This window comes from Larus michahellis, chromosome 1 (genome assembly GCF_964199755.1).
Source record: "Larus michahellis chromosome 1, bLarMic1.1, whole genome shotgun sequence".
In the NCBI taxonomy this organism is placed as follows: Eukaryota; Metazoa; Chordata; class Aves; order Charadriiformes; family Laridae; genus Larus; species Larus michahellis.
Window position 1 is genome coordinate 58509440 of NC_133896.1, and position 9152 is coordinate 58518591.

Here is a 9152-nt window from a genome sequence, read left to right on the forward strand (position 1 = left end):
GATAACAGACATTCATCATGTCATCTGATGGGCCACCAGGAAGGTTTTGTATATTACTGTTCAAGGGATGGAAGAACCTGTATGAACTGGAAAGTGAGGGGGAAGCACCACTTGCCCAATTTTCAGGAGTTTCTGTGTCTTTAGGGTTTTGACTACGCTGGTCTGTGCTGTTCTTGCACCACCACTACATTATCAGAAGGTCCTGCTTGAGCCTGCCCCACTGAGGATGTTAAGACAGCAAGTGAGCTTCTCTCTCCTGCCCCCCCTTCCTTTCCTGATTCAAGAAAATTTACTTTCATGTTCCCTCTGGTTCTGGCTACTAGCTTTGAAGCCCCCTTCTCTCTCTTCCTCCCTCCGTTCTCTGTCCTCTTGAGTCTTCCTGACAAGAAGAAAAAAAGAAAAGCAGGATTTTGCAGTAAACAGCAAGAGAGTTTTGTGGCACTAATCAGCATTTGCAAATGAAGATTAACAAAAGTGCAAACAAACCTATGTGATAACTCCACAGCCTGACCTAATCTTAATGAAATCTACAAGATCTATTTATATAAATAATAATGAATTTTCTTGCTTTCAACATGGAGCAATTTGCGCACGTAGATTACAAGTGACACACACAATTGTTTTCCCTGCGTAAGTTCCCCAACTTTAAAGAGCTTACTGACAGCTCCCTGCAAAGCGAAGACGTGTAGCTGACAGAGCCGTCTCAACTTTATTGAGCTCCAGCAGGAGGGCTCTCTTGCTTTTCTTATAAAATACATTCAATTTAATTCCTTACTTCCCTGAGGACATCAGGCAAGACTGAATGCTGAGAGGGGAGGGATCTCTGAAAGCCAGCCTGATGGCATGTGGTGGAATAAGGACAGAGAGAGATAATTTTGCGTGAAGAGCTTTGGGATTCTCCATGGGGAAATGTAACTTAGGCTCACAGTTTTTTGTATAACACCAACAAGGGCTGAGCACTGTGCACATGGAAATGTATATTTAACTTAAAACATTCATATGGGACACCCTAGCAAAGCACTAAAACACCAGCCACATATGAGGTAGAAGGACCACAGGGGAGGAGCTCGTAGCTGAATCAGGAGACATCAGCTCTAGGGCAGGTTCAGTTGCCTTCTGGACAAAACAGTTCCCATGTCATGTTGTGGGATCTCTGAGGACCAGCATGCACAATTCTTTACATCACTCTTCCTCACAGTCCCTCCACAACCTCCATAGCCAAACTTCTGTGGGTACTTCATCTCCATTCCATGTGTTGTGTTACAACTTCAACTACAGTCTGCTTATCAAACTGGAGATAGTGCTTAAAAGTGTTCTTTAAGATCTAGAGAGAAAAACAAACCCTTACCCTTTCCATGGGTATATCACAACCGACAGGTACCAGCAAATTAAGTAGGAAAGAGACTGAGGAGTAAATAAGGCTGTTGTAGCCTTCCCCAGCAGTTGCTTTTGGCTGCTGACACCTTAATGTCTTATGAACTAGCAAATGGAGGTCAAGGGGAAGGAGAGGGTTGTAAGAATACCACGGAAAGCAATGATTTCACTGCAGACATTTTAGCATCTTGCCTGCTGTTCTGCCTGCTCGTACGTGGCAGACTGCTGCTAATTTGGTTTGACAATAAACTTTGAAAGCTGTCAAGTGCTGAGATATCTCTGCGTATCTGCATTCATGTTTGCTTATTGTAACCCGTCAGATAACTTTCCATCCCACAGGTTAAGAAGAAAAGAAGCAGGGCTGGATAGTTTTCCATGAGGTATTGCCCTTGCACCATTCATGATGGGCTTTCATGGCAAATTAAATTTTGAAGAGTCACAAGTCATTTACCACTGCATTTGCCCATCTTTCACAGACAGCTACTGCTTCTTGCTGTGAGCTGTCCATCTGTTTCTCTAGAGATCTGCCTGCCATATATTTTTGCCATATCTACATTTGCAATATTTATGCTTACGATTTTTGTGTATTTGTTTATCTGTTTCTATGCCCTCTGCCTTTCCTTGTGTATGTATGTTTATGTAAGGAAGGAGCAGCATGTCACTATCTGTCTTCATGCATCAACAAAACCAACTCAGTTACTTGAGATTAGAAACACCAGCACACGTGAAGCCTCAGAAATCACCATGGGCACACACTAGTCATACAGCATATTCAAACAGTCATTACAGAGACCAGCTGTGGCCCTCAGGGGAACCAGATATCCAGGTGGAATTGTCTTCCCATGAAAATGTGTTGCAGGGTCTCCAACTCTTGCTCTGGAGATACCAGGGGCCTTAAAGCCTCTGTCAGTGAAGAGAAATGGGAGCACCTGTCAGTGCAGGTGGAAGCAAAAGAGGCAGCTGAACAGGGCCACCCCAGCACAGCAAGGTGCGGAGGAGACACTTGGGTTCAGATCTTTTGTGAGGGGTACTTCATACATCTTTTGCCTGTGGGAATTACAAAGTGAGCAAAAAGCTAATTTGGGTACTGACATGAGCTACCCCTCAAAATCCAAGGTCAGTGCTAAGATTTCAAGTCAACAGGAGGAACAAAACCAAAACAAGCCACTGCCCAGAACTGAGCTGATTACTACCAGCATGGGCTCTCTTTTCACTGGCTCTGACGAGGATTGCTATTTCATGTTTATTTGTTGTGATGGCTTTAATCATTTGCTGGCTGTTTCCAGACATAGTGGTGTTCTTGTTTCTGCCTGGAGGTGGGTAGTACAAAATTGAGGGAAAGGAGAAAATAGGAGACCTTTACTCAAACACATCCCATAGCAGTAGATGACTTTTATGAGGGGATTAGAAAGGATGAGGCCATGGTCCTTTGGAAGAGATAAAAGAAGTTGTTCGGTTGTATTGGCCTCCTTGAAGAAAAGTAGAGAAGGAGGCAAACTAGCAGGTAGCAGAAGAGAAGAGAGGATGCATGAGCTTTTATCTTGGTTTTTGTTTGCATCCTGGGGCAGTTTATACGAAGCTATTTAGACCTACAGATGGTACCTTCTACTCATCTGCTTCCTCAGACATTATGGTCTTCAAGTGATGGATTTGTGATCCCTAAATGAATATAGTTAATGCCTCTGTACAGGGAATGTAAGACTTGCTTATTCACCTAAAAACAGGACAGACATCACAGACTACAGATTGAAAGCTACTGCACAAACACATACTTACATGTAATATTCACCATCACTAGTTTCTAGAAATAAATGTATGTTAACCCCCCTCCCTGACAGCTCTGCAGAGCGAAAAGAAAGCATTTAATTCTTACTTCCAAGTTTTGAAGAAATGGAAGGTAGATTTCGAAGATACAGTAAGCAGCTATTTCAGTGCAAACCCAGAAGAAACCTGTTACAGGAAAATTGCAAGTTACTGCCTAGGGCTCAAGAATCTGACATGTCAGTCTCCAGAAATAAAAACACACTCCTGAGAATTCAAGCTTTCCCTGAAACATACATAGTGAGATTTTAGCTAGGGTTACCAACACTTTTTCAAGCTTAATGTGTAACAGAAATAATCATTTGCCTTGTAAAGAGATTTTACACTAATTCACTACCAGGTCACTTCTCACTAATTCACTACCATGGATGTTGTTTTGTATCAGCTGACACTAAATGGAATAAAAATATGTAACATCAATGTAAAATTAGTGATAAACCACTCCAAATAGCACTTACTGACAGCTTCTGCACAGAGTACTGGCTGCCTTTTCACTTAACAATTGGTATGTAATTTGAGGCTTTCAAAACATACCTGCACACCAGCAGATTTGCAGAAACATTAAGTGGGACAGAAAAGAGCAATAACCTCCCTTTCTTTCACTGAAGAGTAGAGAAAAATAGCTCCAGTTTGGTTCATTTACTGGCAGTTTTCAACAGCTCCAGGTTGCTGGATGAAAGCGTAAAAAAGAGTAAGAGAAGGTTGATGGTGTTTTTGTCTTTTGTTCAAAACCCACACCAAAAGAAAGACTTTGGAAAACTTCTTTCTGCCTCCCGTCTTTTCATCATTTAACTGAAGTTCATGAGGCTTGTTTATATTCTGGACTAGTCAAGAGTTTATTGTAAAAATGCGAAGGGGAAAAATGTTTTTCTTTTGGGGGAAAAAAGTCAAAGGCCAAAGTAGCTTGGCACAAAACCAAACAACATGATTTGCTAATACTGTTTTTGCCAAGCCACCTGAGAGTTAGTTTAGGTCCCTGATCTCTCCAGCTTCTGTGTCGCAAGTTCACTATTTGGACAACATCTCTTAATATCCACTTATCTAGTATCTGTAGTTGTGCAAGTGTGGGAGCTCTACTTCTTCTGCAAACTTCTGTTATGAATAAGATGATGGAAAAGGAAATCAACTACAGCATGAAATATCACAGCAGACTACTCAAGCAAAATACAAGAAAAGACAGGCTTAAAGATATTTCATACACACCTGGCACACTCTCAGAAGCAGAAGTAGACATTCTTATAATTGGAGCTCCCATCTTTTCTGCTGAAAAAAACATTTTGAGATACAATTTCTGACCGTCGGTTTCAGCCATTGAAATAAGTCATCCCCCTCATACACAATGATCTATTCATATTTAAATTGATAGAAGTACAATTTGAAATGTTAATGAGCTGGGATACATGTAACAAGCTTGCATTTACTTTTGGAGGAGAGTGTAGAGGATAGAACTATGGAGACAAAAGCATTATTGCTTGGGGAGCCCTAGCTTTATGCTTTCACTTTCTTCCTCTGTTTTTTTTTTTTGAGTGGGGAAGGAGTAAATTCTATTTTAACACTGTCCTCATCCCCATGTGTTTTTAAAAAGCTTTTTTTGTGTAACATTTGCTCTTCAAATTTTCAAAGTACATTCACAAATATAAGTGAATAAGGTTTCCTGTTGTAATGTACTTATTTTTAATAAACATCACATGAAATTCACCTGTGCAGCCTGCAGCATAAAGCCTTGTAATTATTTGAGATCTACTTTTCGGATTTCGTTGTGTACTCCTTCTTGATAAAGCTGCAATTGCTTATTATCACTGCTGTGCTGTTTGCTTTGTTGTAGTGAGTTTTTTAACTCTGTCTGGCATCAGCAGCAACATGGAATGAGAATCATAGAATAGTTTGGGTTGGAAGGGACCTTTAAAGGTCATCTAGTCCAACCCCACCTTCAATAAGCAGACAGCGAACAGTCCACCCATCAAATCCATATCTCTCCAATTTAGAGAATAGGATATAGTGGGGGACCACGTCAAAAGCCTTACAGAAGTCCAGACAGACAACATCCATAGCTCTTCCCTTGTCAACTGATGTAGTCACTCCGTCATAGAAGGCCAGTACGTTGGTCAGGCAGGACTTGACCTTGGTGAAGTCATGCTGGCTGTCTCAAATCACCTCCCTGTCCTTCATGTACCTTAGCATAGCTTCTAGGAGGATCTGTTCCATGATCTTCCCAGGCACAGAGGTGAGGCTGATAGGCTGGTGGTTCCCAGGGTCCTCTTCTACCTTTTTAAAAAAAATGGGTGCAATGTTTCCCTTTTTCCAGTTACCAGGGACTTCACCTGACTGCCATGATTTTTCAAATATCATGGAGAGTGGCTTGGCAATTTCAGCAGCCAGTTCCCTCAAGACTCTGGGATGCATGGAGAAGGTAGATGGAACATGGTGATGTTAGAAGATACAACATAAGGAAAAACGTTTCTTCACTCCTAAATGTTTCTTGAGTGCTCCTATGATGGTATGAGACTGGGAGACCAACAAGAATCAGTGAGAAAATGATTGTGTGTCTCAGGACAAGATGGTTTATGGAGCTAACAGAGGAGTCACAGAATTAGAAGCTCCATGCAAGGGTGCTGTTTGTGTGGGATGGTGATAGCGGTATTAATAGTCCCTATGTTTTAAGACTTGGTGCTGGCGTGCGACTAAAAGAACAGCTGGCTGCAAGGAGACTAAAGCTCCCTCTCCAACAGCAATACAGACAGCTGCTGTCCATTCTCCTATTTTGTGACTTCAGAAGCCTATAATATCAGTGACAAACTCAATAAGCTATTTCAGATCCCATCAGGCTGCTCTGCTGTTTACACTTTTCCAGGGGATAGCTTCCAAGTTCACCAGCCCTCTCCTCTTTTTATGCAGAGTGGGAGGGATAAGGACCTTTTGAATAAATCATATTTGAAGTTTCTAGGCCAAACCATTCATGAGATATTGCATGACAGTAGAGCAAGAATCATTTCAAATCATTCCAGATATGATTTACATCAAATTTTTCAAACTCCATATTTTACAAGCTGCTTCTCTGCTTTTCTTATAGTATACCCACAAATAAATTGTTCCCCTTCTGCAAAGTACACATGACAAACTTTTCAGAATATGAAGTGAGTGAGAAAAACTATAAATTCTCAGATATTCCACCAGTGAGTGCTCTGGAGGTGCCTTCATCTTTTATCTAATTAATGGACTTTTACTATTAAATTAAACTGGCTCATAATAAATAAATTCTGGCTACAATCTTAATTATGCAGAGGTTACTTCTTTCCACTAATCAAAATCTTGACTGAAGCCCAAGTATTCACAATAGGTCATCATGATCTGAATCAGTGAGTTGTCACAGGTGGGATGCTAAATTGTCCTTCCTTCATTACATTTAATGAAAATGTGTATGCCAAGGAAATTGCTTTCAATAGAGATGAATAATTAAGAGCACCAAATGTATATAGGGAAGAGGGAAGGGAAAAGCTTTCCTACCAAATGTGTCGGATGTGTTTAGGCAAGCTTCTCATTTCAAAACAAAATTACTCTGTTGCCTTGTTTTCTAGATTGTAACCCCAGAGCAAAAGCAACTCTGCTGAACTGTGAGCCTCCAGGGAGGAAAGGATAAGGAAGAAATTACCAAGAGAAAAAGAGGGGCAGGAACAGGGAGAAAGAAATGTATGCAATTGACTGCAAGAAAAATGTCGGAACTGTGAGACAAAGTATTAGAGGAGAGGGGCCAGCAAAGTATTATGAGGAAGATGTAGGGAAACAATGCTGAAGGGTCATAGAATGATTGCAGTCTCAGCTGCCGTAATTGGGAACTTCTTTATTTTATTCTTGTTACTTACGTACACAGTATGCATATAGTCATAGAATCATAGAATCGTTTTGGTTGGAAGAGACCTTTCAGATCATCAAGTCCACCTGTTAACCTATCACTGCCAAATCCACCCCTAAACCACGTCCGTAAGCACCACATCTACACATCTTTTAAATACCTCCAGGGATGGCGACTCAAACACTTCCCTGGGCAGCCTCTTCCAATGCTTGACAACCCTTTCGGTGAAGAAATTTTTCCTGATATCCAATCTAAACCTCCCCTGGCGCAACTTGAGGCTATTTCCTCTTGTCCTATTGCCTATTACCTGGGAGAAGAGACTGACCCCCACCTCGCTACAGCCTCCTTTCAGGTAGCTGTAGAGAGTGATAAGGTCTCCCCTCAGCCTCCTTTTCTCCAGGCTAAACAACCTCAGTTGCCTCAGCTGCTCCTCATAGGATTTGTTCTCTAGACCCCTGACCAGCTTTGTTGCCCTTCTCTGAACATGGTCCGGTACCTCAAGGTCTTTCTTGTATTGAAGGGCCCAAAACTCAACACAGTGTTCAAGGTGAGGCCTCACCGCTGCCGCGTACAGGGCAACAATCACTGCCCTAGTCCTGTCGGCCACACTGTTTCTGATACAAGCCAGGATGCTGTTGGCCTTCTCAGCCACCTGGGCACACTGCTGGCTCATACTCAGCTGGCAGTTGACCAATACCCCCAGGTCCTTTCCAGCCACTCTTCCCCAAGCCTGTAGCGTTGCAAGGGCTTGTTGTGACCCAGGTGCAGGACCCAGGACTTGGCCTTGTTAAACCTCATACCATCGGCCTCGGCCCATTGATACAGCCTTTTCAGATCCCTCTGTAGGGCCATCCTACCCTCAAGCAGATCAACATTCTTGCCTAACTTGGTGTCATCTGTAAACTTACTGAGGGTGTACTTGATCCCCTCATCCAGATCATCGATAACGTCAGCCTGTCTGTGTGAATCTGAATCCCTTCCCTGCAATGACTGTTGAATCTGCTGCCTGATTTCAATCCAATTTAATAGAAATGGAAGAGACGTAGAAGGTAATTAAGCTCCTAATTTTTAATGCAAATAGCTGGCTAGAAAGAAGAGACTTTGAGATCCATAGATGTGAGAAAAACTGCAAGAGAAGCTCACCTTTTACTAGAAACTAGAGAATCCATGCCGAATCAATCCTGGATAAATTCATCAAACACAAGCAAGGTTTCAATCAGAAGTTATATTCCCCTGGAAACTGCAGTTGAGCATATGTCCTGATGTTGGCTGGGATAGAGTTAATTTTCTTGCTGGTGGTTAGTACAGTGCTATGTTTTGGGTTTGGGATGGGGATGGTGTTGCCAAGCAGTCAAGGCCTTTTCTGCTCCTCACACCACCCCAACAGGCAGTAGGCTGGGAGTGCACAAGAAGTTGGCAGGGGACACAGCCGGGACAATTGACCCCAACTGACCAAAGGGCTATTCCATACCATATGGCATAATGCTCAGCATATAAAGCTGGGGGAAGAAAAACGAAGAAGGGGATGTTTGGAGTGATGGCATTTTGTCTTCCCAAGTAAATGTTACGTGTGAGGGATCCCTTCTTTCCTGGGGATGGCTGAACACCTGCCTGCTGATGGGAAGCAGTGAATGAATTCCTTGTTTTGTTTTGCTTGCATGTGCGGCTTTTGCTTTACTTCTTAAACTGTCTTCATTTCAACCCGTGAGTTTTCCTTATTTTTCCAATTCTTCTCTCCATCCCACTGTGGGTGGGAGAAGTAAGCAAGCGTCTCCAGGGTCCTTGTTGCCAGCTGGGGTTAAACCACAACAGCACAATACTCAAATCCATAAAAATCTGGGCTTCCTTGTATTCTTGTTTTCACTTCTTCTTCGTATTCATCAATGAAAGCTCGAGTAGCCTCACTGCGGTTTTGAAATTTTGTTAATAGAAGGGCTATGTTTTTCAGTGTTGCAGGCCCTGCAATTAGTTTGTTGACCAGGAATTCTCTCTCAGACACAGAAATTACTTCCTTACCTCTTGAATGCAATTACTACTGGCAATGCACAAAGAAGTTCCACATATCTGTGTTTAGGACTGCCAAAGCAAATATCTAGTGAAAAATACA